We start from the raw sequence: 16,807 nt of genomic DNA, 5'->3' as shown, positions 1-16,807 counted from the left end.
TACTGGGCTGTTGTATATTCATTCAGTAAACTGAAGCCAGGTCGTCAATCATGCCTGATCGAGGAAGCCGGGATAATGATGCATCGACTTCGGTCGCTTGTCATGGGATATTTCAGCTGAAGTTTGATTCACTCAGGGCACATATCACAGTGCACTCTCTCTCCCTCTCTCTCGCTGTTTTTCTTTTCACGAAATTATAGAATTATTTCCAAGTATCCATTCTTACCCCCCGCACCTTTCTGCCCACTATGTTACGATCTTGTCGCTGTCCACTGACACCCGAACTGAACAAGTCCTCCAAGCCCCAAACAACCACTTCAAACAGATCAAGGGCGGGGGAACGGGCGTGACCCAGCAGACAAGGGCGTGGGGACCGGGTAGGGGGTGGGGAGTCGGTGCGTGCCGGCTGGGCAGGGGGCTGGCAGGAAGGGGAGGGGGAGGGAGGGGGGATGAAAGGGGAGTGGTCGGGAGGGGCGGGGTGTTGGGAAACAGGCGGAACTAACTTGGCCCGCACTTCCACAGATCCCTCCGCCAACGTGACTGCACTGGCGCAGTCAGTTCAGTGTTGTGTGTGGTTCCGAAACATCGAACGGAGGCGCTTTCCTCGCTCGACGCTCACACCAGCGCTACAGCTACTGTGTTGCTACCTGCTGCTGTTGACTACATACGTCAGCGATAGTTGTTGTCATGGAGAAGTCGAAGATTCCACCAGCACTACAGCTATTGTACTGCTACTGATACACACGTGATAGCGATCAAGTTGTAAACTGAAGTTGAAGCTCTCACCAGAAACTCAGCTACTGTACCGCTACCTGCTACTGATACACACGTGATAGCAGTTGTTATACAGAAGTCAAAGCCGTGGGAGAGTCAGTAAAAACAAGACGCACAGCAGCTGTTCAGTGTTGGTGGGAACACGATTTGGAAAGACAGCGGTGCCAGTGTGCCAGGTGACACTCAGAGATACTGAGCAGACAGACACAGACAGACAAAGGACAGGCAGACAGTGACACAGACAGCCTCAGACACAAAAGAGACAGGCTGCCGTGTACAGAGAGAAAACAGTCAGAGAGACACAGAGAAGAGCTCGATACAGAACTGAGAAAAAAAAAAGAAGAAGAAAGTGAATATCATAGCCTGAGAATGAGAAACACGACTAAAATGACAGACGATTTAGAGAGAGGGGGGAGACAAACTCAAACCGTGAGAAAGACTGTTTCAGTTTCAATTTCTCAAGGAGGTGTAATTGCGTTCGGACAAACCCATATACGCCACACCACATTGGCTAGTCCGATGCCTGCCCACTGAGCAGACCACTGAGCAGCATAACTTCATGACCAACTGAACGCGCTCAGTCAGGCCTTGAGTCCAATGATGCCTGTGTATTGTCCATCCATCACAGTTGGTTTCTTCTGGGGAATTTTGCCAGAGGACAACACTCTCGTTGCCATGGGTTCTTTTTCAGTGCACCACGTGCACAGTGCTGCTCGCGGGACCTCAGTTAATCGTCTCTTCCGAATGACTAGACGCTCAGTTTAATTTTCCAGTCAAACTTGGAAGAAACGGTGAGAGCGGGATTGGAACCCACACCCTCACGGACTCTGTATTATCAGCTGAGCGTCTTGACCATTCTGCCTCCCGGCTTCCTCCTCACAGAAAGACAAAGATAGAGTAACTGCTAACTGACATAAAGGGAGAGACAGAGAAGAGACAGACAACTTGAAGACAGACTGAAACAGATTGAGACAGTTTCAGTAGTTTCAGTAGCTCAAGGAGGCGTCACTGCGTTCGGACAAAACCATATAAGCTACACCACATCTGCCAAGCAGATGCCTGACCAGCAGCGTAACCCAACGCGCTTAGTCAGGCCTTGGATTGAGACACAAAGAAAGAAACAGGGGCTTTAGACAGAGACGACAATTATATATAGGGCCTTTGGGCTGTGTGTGTGTGTGTGTGTGTGTGTGTGGAGAGAGAGAGAGAGAGAGAGAGAGAGAGAGAGAGACGTGGACTTTAGTAGCCGCAGAGGGGAGACAGACAGAGAGGAAAAGTGATAAAAAGCTTGACACGAAACGAATTTTTATTTCACGAGGGTAGTGGAGTGAGCATTGCTGCTTTTTTACATCCAGCCCTCAAGGGCAAATAAGAAAGAAAAGCGAAAAAATAAAGAAAAGGCAACACACACACACACACACACACACACACACACACACACACACACACACACACACACACACACACAATTACACTTCAAAATAAAGCGCATGAATGAAAGTATGTACATAACCGCTTAGGACCACACAACGACACAGACTATCGGAGAGAGAGACGGCGAAACAGACTACACACACACACACACACACACACACACACACACACACACACAGAGTGAAACAGACTAGAGAGACAGACATGCACTCAGTGAAACAGACTAGACACACACACACACACACACACACACAGAGTGAAACAGACTAGAGAGACAGACATGCACTCAGTGAAACAGACTAGACACACACACACACACACACACACACACACACACACACACACACACACAGTGAAACAGACTAGAGAGACAGACACTGAGAAACAGACGTGGGCGGAGTAAGTGGTCCCCAAAGCAATTACCGCTGTGCGCTGACTGCTCCCAGTCAACTTGATTTCAAAAGAACCTTCGACAAGTTTACCTCGGTGTCAATTTCAAAGAGAGCGTCAAAGTGTGCTGAAGGACTGATCAACAGACCACGCCTCCGTTAAAAAAACAAAACAAAACAACTCTGTCTAGACATGGTAGACACCCACACTTAGCGATCATGTTCGGAGTGTCTTGCTATTGTTTAAGCCGATCCAGCCTATTCAGCTCTGTGCGACGCAGAGAGAGAGAGAGAGAGAGAGAGAGAAACTGTTGAATGACTGGGTGTTGTGTCAGTGGTGGGCGTGGTGAGGGGGGAGGGGGTTAAGCTCTTAGATATCTACACTGGTTGAAACAAATATGCTCACAACGCATAACTGCTAAATAAGCATGGTTGCTTGAACACACACACACACACACACACACACACAACGATTTGTCCTCAAATGTTTTTCCCGTGTATTTTTAGCAGTGAGAACGAAGGCAGTGTGTCGTCAGTGGTATAAATTAATGTGTAAGGGTACAGTGTGTCGCCAGTGGTATAAATTAATGTGTAGGGGGTGCAGTGTGTCGTCAGTGGTATAAATTAATGTGTAGGGGGTGCAGTGTGTTGTCAGTGGTATAAATTAATGTGTAGGGGGTGCAGTGTGTCGTCAGTGGTATAAATTAATATGTAGGGGGTACAGTGTGTCGTCAGTGGTATAAATTAATGTGTAAGGGGTGCAGTGTGTCGCCAGTGGTATAAATTAATGTGTAGGGGGTGCAGTGTGTCGTCAGTGGTATAAATTAATGTGTAGGGGGTGCAGTGTGTCGCCAGTGGTATAAATTAATGTGTAGGGGATGCAGTGTGTCGTCAGTAGTATAAATTAATGTGTAAGGGTACAGTGTGTCGTCAGTGGTATAAATAAATGTGTAGGGGGTGCAGTGTGTCGTCAGTGGTATAAATTAATGTGTAGGGGGTGCAGTGTGTCGTCAGTGGTATAAATTAATGTGTAGGGGGTGCAGTGTGTCGTCAGTGGTATAAATTAATGTGTATGGAGTGCAGTGTGTCGCCAGTGGTATAAATTAATGTGTAGGGGGTGCAGTGTGTCGTCAGTGGTATAAATTAATGTGTAGGGTGTGCAGTGTGTTGTCAGTGGTATGAATTAATGTGTATGGGGTGCAGTGTGTCGTCAGTGGTATAAATTAATGTGTAGGGGGTGCAGTGTGTCGTCAGTGGTATAAATTAATATGTAGGGGGTACAGTGTGTCGTCAGTGGTATAAATTAATGTGTAAGGGGTGCAGTGTGTCGCCAGTGGTATAAATTAATGTGTAGGGGGTGCAGTGTGTCGTCAGTGGTATAAATTAATGTGTATGGAGTGCAGTGTGTCGCCAGTGGTATAAATTAATGTGTAGGGGGTGCAGTGTGTCGTCAGTGGTATAAATTAATGTGTAGGGTGTGCAGTGTGTTGTCAGTGGTATGAATTAATGTGTATGGGGTGCAGTGTGTCGTCAGTGGTATAAATTAATGTGTAGGGGGTGCAGTGTGTGGTCAGTGGTATAAATAAATGTGTAGGGTGTGCAGTGTGTCGTCAGTGGTATAAATTAATGTGTAGGGGGTGCAGTGTGTCGTCAGTGGTATGAATTAATGTGTAGGGGGTGCAGTGTGTCGTCAGTGGTATAAATTAATGTGTAGGGGGTGCAGTGTGTCGTCAGTGGTATAAATTAATGTGTAGGGGGTGCAGTGTGTCGTCAGTGGTATAAATTAATGTGTAGGGGGTGCAGTGTGTCGTCAGTGGTATAAATTAATGTGTAGGGGGTGCAGTGTGTCGTCAGTGGTATAAATTAATGTGTAGGGGGTGCAGTGTGTCGTCAGTGGTATAAATAAATGTGTAGGGTGTGCAGTGTGTCGTTAGTGGTATGAATTAATGTGTAGGGGGTGCACGTATTCAGCCATGATAATGCAAAAGAGGTTTTTGTCAAGTCCATCATGAATCTCTTCCCACATCTTGACAAAGAAATACATACATTTTACAAGAGGAAAAGTTCCACGAGTAAATACTAGTAGTACTGTGTGACGCATATATGCCAGTGAACTTGTGTGTGTACTGTATGTGTGCGTTTTTGTCTGTTTTTCGTGCGGATATCTGCGTCAGTACGTGCACTCGATTGTGTGTTCCAGTGCCACGGTGTGTGTGTGTAGGGGGGAGGGGGGGGGGGGGGGTCTGTGTGATCGTTCTTTTTTTTTTTTTAGGTCTATCCACAAACTTAATTTTAGACGAATGTGTGCCGAGAGAGAGAGAGAGAGAGAGAGAGAGAGAGAGTGCGCGCGCGCACTACTTTTATAATTTATGCTGAACCGAATTAATGCTGTATATTGATATTTGCTGTCTGTATGTTGTGACATCCACTTAAAAAAAAGTTTTTTGGTTTGGATTGGTATGGTTTTATGACAATCCCCTCAAAATATTTGTTGTTGTCAAGGTACAGTTAGCATCAAAGTCATGTGCATATATATCGGGTGTCCCCAAAACAGTACCGCTTTTTGACAAGTATTTTCTCAATGATAGAGAAACCGAATTCACTGAAATATTTCACACAGTAACCTCAGGATATCATCAACAAGTCTGCAAAATGTCGTAAAGTTCGGACGCAAATTATGCGAGTATTGTCAAATTCAAAACAGCATGTCAAAAAATCCAATATCAGAGCTGTGCAATGTGACCTTCATCATTTCATGCCAGCTGCCAGGTGTTGGCATCTGTCAATCAGTGTCAGTCTAAAAATAGCCCGTCTGGGTGTCAAGTCTTTTATTGTCGTCTGTTTCCAAAATCAGTTCTGTCCAAAGTTTCAGTTTGGAAAGATCAACCATGCCTTTGAGTGAAAGTTTCAGTTTCAGTAGCTCAAGGAGGCGTCACTGCGTTCGGACAAATCCATATACGCTACACCACATCTGCCAAGCAGATGCCTGACCAGCGGCGTAGCCCAACGCGCTTAGTCAGGCCTTGAGAAAAAAAAAGAGTGAAAGTGATAAGGTTACCATTGAAAACTGTTTCAAGGAGAAAGGCTGGGGTGGAAGAAGGATCGTAAAGGAATTTCCAGGCAAGGGGTGGAGTCATGTCACTGTAAATAGACTTATCGCTAAAATACGCACTACAGGGTCAGTAGCACGTAAAATTGGCAGCGGGAGACCCAAGACTGCATGTTAGGAGGAGAACAAGGACCGTGTTGAGGAACTGATTCAATCCCAGGAGGAGAACCCAGGGACCCACAAATCTCTTAGAGAAGTTGTAAGCGATTTACAAGTGAGCAAGTCTTCTGTGCAAAGAATGGCGAACGAACTGGAGCTGAAGCCCTTCAAGAGGATGCGGGTATCAAGGAGGGACCAAAATATTTGAGGGAAAAGAAAAACTCGCTGCCGTAACTTGAATGACCGCTACTCGGCCACTGATGTGAAAAGGATCATTTTCACAGACGAGAAAGACTTTACGTTAGAAATAGCTAACAATCGCCAAAATGATCGCGTTTATGGGAAATGGAAACGAGAAATTCAGCCATCTCGCCTCTATCGTGAGACTTCTAGATTTTCAAAAAAAATAATGGTTTCAGCTGGAGTATCCTGGAAAGGAAAAACAAATATTCATTTTATTGACACTGATAGAGCCAAGGTTAATAGTGAAAGCTACATTCAGTTATTGGATGACAATCTTCTCCCGGATTGTAGGCGTCTTTATCCTAGAAACAATTACGTGTTTCAGCAAGATGGGGCTCCTTCACACACAAGTAGGGTAACCCAGGCCCATCTGGAGGAGGCTACACCAGAATTCATCAAGAAGGATGAATGGCCTCCACAAAGTCCTGACTGTAACCCATTGGATTATGCCATACGGGACTCTCTGAAGGAGAAGGTTTACCGGGGAGTGACAGACAAATTGACCGAGCAGGCGTTAAAGGACAGGACAATTATGTCATGGGAGGAGATATCCGTGGAAGAAATACGTAAAAGCATTTCTGCTTGGAAGAAACGGCTTCGTTTAGTCGTGGAAGAAGATGGAGGCCACACTGAGCATAAACTGAAATAAGTGAGTTTTCCTCTGATACTGGATTTTTTGACAAGCTGTTTTGAATTTGACAATACTCACACAATTTGATATTAATTATAATAAAATAATTTAGATATTTTGCAGACTTGTTGACGATACCCTAAGGTTACTGTGTGAAAATTTTCAATGAATTCGGTTTCTCTATCACTGAGAAAATACTTGTCAAAAAGTGGTTCACTTTTTGGGGGACACCCGATATATATATATATATATATATATATATATATATATATATATATATACACACACACACGAAAGTACCAGCCGAAGTTGTTGTTTCGTTTGGTTGTTGTCGCTGTTTTTTCAAAGCGATGTTTCCCAGTGACCCATTTCCGAACAGGGATCAGAAGAGGAAAGAGACGTCCGCAATAACCACTGAGGTGGGTCCGATCCTTGTGGATCAGACGGTGGGGATTATTTCCCATCACCCAGATCATTATAATATGTAAAGTCCTGTTTTGGTGTCTTTTACTCCTCTGAACGTGTTCAAGTACGTGCAGCAGGTTGAATATATCGATCCGTAATCCCTATCAGTGTTCGGTGGATTATGGAAACACAAACTTATTCCCAACATGCATATCCCAGGAAACAGAGTACAGGTGCCTAAGTGGCAGGGTTAAATACAGTCATGCACCAAAATGCAGAACTTCTCTCTTTTTTTTCTTCTTTTTTTCTTTTTTGGGATACAGTACAACATGTGTAACATATGAACAAGAAAAGAAAAAAGTAGCATATATATAGCACATGTAATGAAGCTCATATTAAAGTTTGTGTGGTACATGTACCGATTATTCTTTTGATTTAAACAGACAACACAAAGGGAAGACAACCACACACACTGAGAGAAAGGGAGAGAGAAAGGAAGGGATTCAGATAAAGGGAGAAAGAGAGAAAGGGAGAGAATCAGATAAAGGGGGAAAGGGAGAAAGGAAGGGATTCAGATAAAGGGAGAAAGGGAGAGAGAAAGGAAGGGATTCAGATAAAGGGAGAAAGGGAGAAAGGAAGGGATTCAGATAAAGGGAGAAAGGGAGAGAGAAAGGGAGAGAATCAGATAAAGGGAGGGAGAAAGGAAGGGATTCAGATAAAGGGAGAAAGGGAGAGAGAAAGGAAGGGATTCAGATAAAGGGAGAAAGGGAGAGAGATAGGAAGGGATTCAGATAAAGGGAGAAAGGGAGAGAGATAGGAAGGGATTCAGATAAAGGGGGAAAGGGAGAGAGAAAGGAAGGGATTCAGATAAAGGGAGAAAGGGAGAGAGAAAGGAAGGGATTCAGATAAAGGGAGAAAGAGAGAAAGGGAGGGATTCAGATAAAGGGGGAAAGAGAGAAAGGGAGGGATTCAGATAAAGGGAGAAAGGGAGAGAGATAGGAAGGGATTCAGATAAAGGGAGAAAGGGAGAGAGAAAGGAAGGGATTCAGATAAAGGGGGAAAGGGAGAGAGAAAGGAAGGGATTCAGATAAAGGGAGAAAGGGAGAGAGATAGGAAGGGATTCAGATAAAGGGAGAAAGGGAGAGAGAAAGGGAGGGATTCAGATAAAGGGAGAAAGGGAGAGAGAAAGGAAGGGATTCAGATAAAGGGGGAAAGAGAGAAAGGAAGGGATTCAGATAAAGGGAGAAAGGGAGAGAGATAGGAAGGGATTCAGATAAAGGGAGAAAGGGAGAGAGATAGGAAGGGATTCAGATAAAGGGAGAAAGAGAGAAAGGAAGGGATTCAGATAAAGGGAGAAAGGGAGAGAGATAGGAAGGGATTCAGATAAAGGGAGAAAGGGAGAGAGATAGGAAGGGATTCAGATAAAGGGAGAAAGAGAGAGAGAAAGGAAGGGATTCAGATAAAGGGGGAAAGAGAGAAAGGAAGGGATTCAGATAAAGGGAGAAAGGGAGAGAGATAGGAAGGGATTCAGATAAAGGGAGAAAGGGAGAGAGATAGGAAGGGATTCAGATAAAGGGAGAAAGAGAGAGAGAAAGGGAAGGGATTCAGATAAAGGGGGAAAGAGAGAGAAAGGGAAGGGATTCAGATAAAGGGAGAAAGGGAGAGAGATAGGGGAGGGATTCAGATAAAGGGAGAAAGGGAGAGAGAAAGGGAAGGGATTCAGATAAAGGGAGAAAGGGAGAGAGATAGGGAAGGGATTCAGATAAAGGGAGAGAGATAGGAAGGGGATTCAGATAAAGGGAGAAAGGGAGAAAGAAAGGAAGGGATTCAGATAAAGGGAGAAAGGGAGAGAGATAGGGAAGGGATTCAGATAAAGGGAGAAAGGGAGAGAGATAGGAGAGGGATTCAGATAAAGGGAGAAAGGGAGAGAGATAGGGAAGGATTCAGATAAAGGGAGAAAGGGAGAGAGATAGGGAAGGGATTCAGATAAAGGGGGAAAGGAGAGAAAGGGGAGGATTCAGATAAAGGGAGAAAGGGAGAGAGATAGGGGAGGATTCAGATAAAGGGAGAAAGGGAGAGAGAAAGGAGGGATTCAGATAAAGGGAGAAAGGGAGAGAGAAAGGAAGGGATTCAGATAAAGGGAGAAAGGGAGAGAGAAAGGGAGAGATTCAGATAAAGGGAGAAAGAGAGAGAGAAAGGGAGAGATTCAGATAAAGGGAGAAAGAGAGAGAGAAAGGGGGAGATTCAGATAAAGGGAGAAAGGGAGAGATGATTGTGATGATGATGATGATGATGATGACGAAGTTTTTACTGAAGAAACACATAAGGTTCATTTTAATGGGGAGTTGGGGAATAGGTCATTCAGTGTTAAAAAAATCATTTTCAAGTAGACAGACATTGTCAAGAGAAAGAGAGAGAGAGAGAGGAAGGGGGAGCATGTGGCAAGAATGATTACACAATGTCATGTTACAAATAATACCAACAATGATAATAATAACAATTACTTGTACTGAGTGTGCTGGGAGAGCCACAATGCACCTACATCTATAAGCAAAAACATGTAAACAATGATGGCCGAAAAGAGATGGGAATCATCATGTAAAGACATCTATCAGCAAAAATATGTAAACAGTGATGGCCAAAAAGAGATGGGAATAATAATAATAATAATAATAATAATACATAGTTTTTCTATGGCGCGATATCCAGCACCAATGCTGCTCAAAGCGCCTTACATCATAGTTGACTATAAACATGCCTTAAAAAACATAACAACCGCTATCTAACAAATGGAAAACATCCAGTGTGTTCATAGGAATGCAAAAGCACACTAAAGATTATAAAAGCTATGAAATAAATAAGGCTTAGATTTTTTTTACAATGCATTTTATAGAACACACGCACCCCCCCCCCCCCCCCCACACACACACACACGCACGCACGCACGCACACCCACACACACACACACACACACACACACACACACACACACAGATATATAAATGTTCCTCGCTCTTTTACAGACACACACACACTGACATTAAATATCAACTGCGCTAAAAACAAAACTGCATAAGAATTAAAATATTTCTTATTTTCTAACATAGAATTCTGTTCGGACACACTAACATGCCTAGACACTTACACACGTGTACCAGAGCATTGTAACCTCACAAACACATGCACGCACGCACGCACGCACGCACGCACGCACATACGCACGCACGCACACACCACACACACACACACACACACACACACACACACACACACACACACGCCCATTAAAAATAACCAGATAGAAAAAAAATGACATCACATCTAAGACCAAAACTACATAAAATACGCAGTGCATTGAAACAGGACTGTAAAAATACTAGCACAGAGATACTTGCCAACAAGCATACCTTGGTTTGACCATTCCGCTCAGAACAAAAATGCTTACGGAAACGGTAAGTTTTCAGATCTGACTTAAAGGAATGTAGATCAGAGGAATTTCAAAGAGATGAAGGTAGAGAGTTCCACACTTGGGGAACCTGAGCTATGAAAGGCCTATTTCCAGCGCATTTCAGATTAGTCCTTGGAACTTTAAGCAGTTTTTCAGAACGGGATCTTAATGTTCTGTGCGGTTCATATGTTTCCAATACAGAGAAGAGATACAATGGAAGAGACTTGTCAAAATGTTTGAAGGCGAGGGTTGCTATCTTACCGTGAATGCGGGATTCAATTGGAAGCCAGTGTAACCGATTCAGCAGAGGTGTAACATGATCAGATTTCTTTTTGGCGAGAACCAGTCGTGCAGCATTGTTCTGGATTTTCTGTAATCTGTTGATGGAGGATGATGGTAAACCTGCAAGAGTGGAATTGCAGTAATCCAGTCTGGACAGTACAAAAGAGGAAACCAAATGAGTCATATTTTTCTCTGTTATGTAGGGTCTGACTGAGGCTAGTAGCCTTCGGAGATGAAAATTACATGAGCGACACAAGGATGAAATTTGGTCGTTCATAGTCAAGGTTTGATCGAGATATACACCCAGGGTATTTGGCTGATGTTTGAAATGCTACTGAAACAGGGCCAAACGTAACTGGGTCCTTTTCTGCTGCCTTAAGACGAGTTAGGTCTCCTACGGCTAAGAGTTCGTTTTCGTCTTCATTGAGCTTTAAAGTAAAGACATCTATCAGCAAAAATATGTAAACAATGATGGCCAAAAAGAGATGGGAATCATCATGTAAAGACATCTATCAGCAAAAATATGTAAACAATGATGGCCGAAAAGAGATGGGAATCATCATGTAAAGAAAATTAATGATCAAGTCATGCAGAAGAACGAGGGGAAGACGGGGTGGCGAGGATACCAGCAAGAAATCACACGTGATGTATTGAAAGCTTACAGTTCAGTCTAAGAAATCTATCACTGTCAAACCTATCACTGTTATCGCTCAGAAATCACGTCAGAGGTTCTCCTCTGCTTCTGGTAAGCGTGTGAACCAGTACACTACCCACCGCATACCAAGACAATCCGATCTGGCTCAGCCTTGTTTGACTTGCCCATGACGGTGCATGACTGGGATGAAAAAACAAAAGCCAAAAAAAGAAGAGACCCAGCTTGTGGGACACATAACAATCGGCAGAGATAGAGGAATGTGGAAAAGTTCTGATAGAGGAATGTGGAACAGGTCTGATAGAGGAATATGGAACAGTTCTGATAGAGGAATGTGGAACAGTTCTGATAGAGGAATATGGAACAGTTCTGATAGAGGAATATGGAACAGTTCTGATAGAGGAATATGGAACAGTTCTGATAGAGGAATGTGGGGAACAGTTCTGATAGAGGAATATGGAACAGTTCTGATAGAGGAATGTGGAACAGTTCTGATAGAGGAATATGGAACAGTTCTGATAGAGGAATGTGGAACAGTTCTGATAGAGGAATATGGAACAGTTCTGATAGAGGAATGTGGAACAGTTCTGATAGAGGAATGGGGAACAGTTCTGATAGAGGACTGTGGGGAACAGTTCTGATAGAGGAATGTGGGGAACAGTTCTGATAGAGGAATGTGGAACAGTTCTGATAGAGGAATATGGAACAGTTCTGATAGAGGAATGTGGAACAGTTCTGATAGAGGAATGTGGGGAACAGTTCTGATAGAGGAATGTGGAACAGTTCTGATAGAGGACTGGGGAACAGTTCTAATAGAGGAATGTGGGGAACAGTTCTGATAGAGGAATGGGGAACAGTTCTGATAGAGGACTGGGGAACAGTTCTGATAGAGGAATATGGAACAGTTCTGATAGAGGAATGTGGAACAGTTCTGATAGAGGACTGGGGAACAGTTCTGATAGAGGAATGTGGAACAGTTCTGATAGAGGACTGGGGAACAGTTCTGATAGAGGAATGTGGAACAGTTCTGATAGAGGAATGTGGGGAACAGTTCTGATAGAGGACTGGGGAACAGTTCTGATAGAGGAATGTGGAACAGTTCTGATAGAGGAATATGTCGAAAGGTCAGGGGTTTCTCTTGCTGTGTCTGTCAACACAACAACAACAACATGACAACAATGATTTTTCACAGTTCCTCGCCCCCCCCCACCCCCACCCCCCACCCCCCTCACACACACACACAAACAAAACAAGCAAAAAAACACCAAAAACAAACAAAACAAAACAAAACGACAACAACAACAACAAAAAACAACATTCGAGACAGACAGTGAAAAACTGAAACTGGTTTCCCTCTCTACAGTCACTCAAGGTCTTATCGAGACAGACAGACCTGTGCCCAGTGACCATCATGACGTTGTCAGTGACAGTGTGCTCTGAGGGCAGCTGACCCACTGTCTGTGTGGAATCCATTGTCTGACTCTGCTGTCTCCCCGCTCTCTCCATGAGATCACTGCCTCTGTCTCCTCGCTCTCTCCATGAGATCCACTGCCTCTGCTGTCTCCTCGCTCTCTCCATGAGATCCACTGCCTCTGTCTCCTCGCTCTCTCCATGAGATCCACTGCCTCTGCTGTCTCCTCGCTCTCTCCATGAGATCCACTACCTCTCCTGTCTCCTCGCTCTCTCCATGAGATCACTGCCTCTGCTGTCTCCTCGCTCTCTCCGTGAGATCACTGCCTCTGCTGTCTCCTCGCTCTCTCCATGAGATCACCTGCCTCTGCTGTCTCCTCGCTCTCTCCATGAGATCCACTGCCTCTGCTGTCTCCTCGCTCTCTCCGTGAGATCACTACCTCTGCTGTCTCCTCGCTCTCTCCGTGAGATCCACTACTACCTCTGCTGTCTCCTCGCTCTCTCCGTGAGATCCACTACTAGCTCTGCTGTCTCCTCGCTCTCTCCGTGAGATCCACTACCTCTGCTGTCTCCTCGCTCTCTCCGTGAGATCACTACCTCTGCTGTCTCCTCGCTCTCTCCGTGAGATCCACTACCTCTGCTGTCTCCTCGCTCTCTCCGTGAGATCACTACCTCTGCTGTCTCCTCGCTCTCTCCGTGAGATACACTCCTGCTGTCTCCTCGCTCTCTCCGTGAGATCACTACTACCTCTGTCTCCTCGCTCTCTCCGTGAGATCACTACCTCTGCTGTCTCCCCGCTCTCTCCGTGAGATCACTACCTCTGCTGTCTCCTCGCTCTCTCCGTGAGATCACTGCCTCTGTCTCCTCGCTCTCTCCGTGAGATCCACTGCCTCTGCTGTCTCCTCGCTCTCTCCGTGAGATCCACTGCCTCTGCTGTCTCCTCGCTCTCTCCGTGAGATCACTACCTCTGCTGTCTCCTCGCTCTCTCCGTGAGATCACTACCTCTGCTGTCTCCCCGCTCTCTCCGTGAGATCACTACCTCTGCTGTCTCCTCGCTCTCTCCATGAGATCCACTACTAGCTCTGCTGTCTCCTCGCTCTCTCCGTGAGATCACTACCTCTGCTGTCTCCTCGCTCTCTCCGTGAGATCCACTACTACCTCTGCTGTCTCCTCGCTCTCTCCGTAAGATCACTGCCTCTGCTGTCTCCTCGCTCTCTCCGTGAGATCACTGCCTCTGTCTCCTCGCTCTCTCCATGAGATCACTACCTCTGCTGTCTCCCCGCTCTCTCCGTGAGATCCACTACTGCCTCTGCTGTCTCCCCGCTCTCTCCGTGAGATCCACTACTGCCTCTGCTGTCTCCCCGCTCTCTCCGTGAGATCACTGCCTCTGCTGTCTCCTCGCTCTCTCCGTGAGATCACTGCCTCTGTCTCCTCGCTCTCTCCGTGAGATCACTGCCTCTGCTGTCTCCTCGCTCTCTCCGTGAGATCCACTACTAGCTCTGCTGTCTCCTCGCTCTCTCCGTGAGATCACTACCTCTGCTGTCTCCTCGCTCTCTCCGTGAGATCACTACCTCTGCTGTCTCCCCGCTCTCTCCGTGAGATCACTACCTCTGCTGTCTCCTCGCTCTCTCCATGAGATCCACTACTAGCTCTGCTGTCTCCTCGCTCTCTCCGTGAGATCACTACCTCTGCTGTCTCCTCGCTCTCTCCGTGAGATCACTACCTCTGCTGTCTCCTCGCTCTCTCCGTGAGATCACTGCCTCTGCTGTCTCCTCGCTCTCTCCGTGAGATCACTGCCTCTGCTGTCTCCTCGCTCTCTCCGTCAGATCCACTACTACCTCTGTCTCCCCGCTCTCTCCGTGAGATCACTACCTCTGCTGTCTCCTCGCTCTCTCCATGAGATCACTACCTCTGCTGTCTCCTCGCTCTCTCCATGAGATCCACTATTACCTCTGCTGTCTCCCCGCTCTCTCCGTGAGATCCACTACTACCTCTGCTGTCTCCTCGCTCTCTCCGTGAGATCACTGCCTCTGCTGTCTCCTCGCTCTCTCCGTGAGATCCACTACTACCTCTGCTGTCTCCTCGCTCTCTCCGTGAGATCCACTACTACCTCTGCTGTCTCCTCGCTCTCTCCGTGAGATCACTACCTCTGCTGTCTCCCCGCTCTCTCCGTGAGATCACTACCTCTGCTGTCTCCTCGCTCTCTCCGTGAGATCACTGCCTCTGTCTCCTCGCTCTCTCCGTGAGATCCACTGCCTCTGCTGTCTCCTCGCTCTCTCCATGAGATCCACTACTAGCTCTGCTGTCTCCTCGCTCTCTCCGTGAGATCACTACCTCTGCTGTCTCCTCGCTCTCTCCGTGAGATCACTACCTCTGCTGTCTCCCCGCTCTCTCCGTGAGATCACTACCTCTGCTGTCTCCTCGCTCTCTCCGTGAGATCCACTACTAGCTCTGCTGTCTCCTCGCTCTCTCCGTGAGATCACTACCTCTGCTGTCTCCTCGCTCTCTCCGTGAGATCCACTACTACCTCTGCTGTCTCCTCGCTCTCTCCGTGAGATCCACTACTACCTCTGCTGTCTCCTCGCTCTCTCCGTGAGATCACTACCTCTGCTGTCTCCTCGCTCTCTCTGTCATCACTGCCCTGTCAGCTGAATGGTGATCATTAAATACTACAACAGTTTAATTAAACAAAAATGATGATGATGCTATTATTCTTGCTATCATCATCATCATCATCATAATGGTATTCTTCTTCTTAATTTATTTATTTATCTATTTATTTGCTTATTTATCATTTTTTAAAAATTATTATTATCATCATCATCATTAGTAGTAGTAGTATTTGACGATGATATATATTTATCAATAAAATGAACCCACACACTTTAACTCCCTCGCTGTCGCGTGTGCATCTTTTACATGCCTGCGCGTGCACACACACACACACACACACACACACACACACACACACACAAGAGCAATGGTTCTCCCCGTTTTAGGAGAATTAGGAAGATTCCATATTAGCCTAAAAATAATATGTCAAGTTATTGGCTATTGGATACACATATCAGAGCTTCCTCAAAATTCACTTGTATACACAACATATGAATGCATGTATCGTCAAAGAAATGAAAATGTTCAGTGGCTACTTTTCATAAAAAATGTATTAACTAGCACTGGATTAGTTCATGTTTGGAAAAATCAGTTCACTTTTAGTGTTAAAAGATTTAAGTATGCTATATCCAAGAAGCTTGAAAATGAATATGTAAAATTTTGGAAATAGAAACATGACAGTTCATCTAAATTAGAATTTTACAAGAACGCTGTGACAAATTATAAAATTGAACCGTATTTAAAGAATACAGCAAATACACAACACAGGAAAGCACTGACCATGTTACGAATCAGCGCCCATGACTTGCAAATCGAACAGGGAAGATATAAAAATACACCGAAAGAACAAAGACTGTGTGATACTTGTAACAGTTTAGAAGATGAGATTCGCCTTTTAGACAATTGTGTAAAGTACAATACTTACAGACACAGATTCCTAATCGATATATGTCGTCCAAATGCAAAGCCTAGTGAATTGATCCTTCTAACAGAAATACAGCCAAGGCTGGTGAAATTTGTTCATTAATGTTTCTCTTCTTAATATGCTCATGTGTGTCTTATAAACTTTAAGGTTTTATGACTATAAAAAGTATTCTATTCTATTCTGTTCTATTCACACACACACACACACACACACACACACACACACAAACGATGGTGACTTGAGAGCTCCAGCACGATGTCACTACTGGCACAAGAAAGCATCCTCTCGCAGATCTATGGGAGACACGCCCAGTGCAACACAGCGTCAACCCCAAGTGGCCACACATGGGCGGAACGTGTCAACCACCTCCTCCTGACGTCACACTACCCCCCC

This window comes from Babylonia areolata, chromosome 18 (assembly GCF_041734735.1).
Source record: "Babylonia areolata isolate BAREFJ2019XMU chromosome 18, ASM4173473v1, whole genome shotgun sequence".
Taxonomy (NCBI): Eukaryota; Metazoa; Mollusca; class Gastropoda; order Neogastropoda; family Buccinidae; genus Babylonia; species Babylonia areolata.
The sequence above is the reverse complement of the archived record's forward strand: the minus strand, read 5'-3'. Positions refer to the sequence as shown.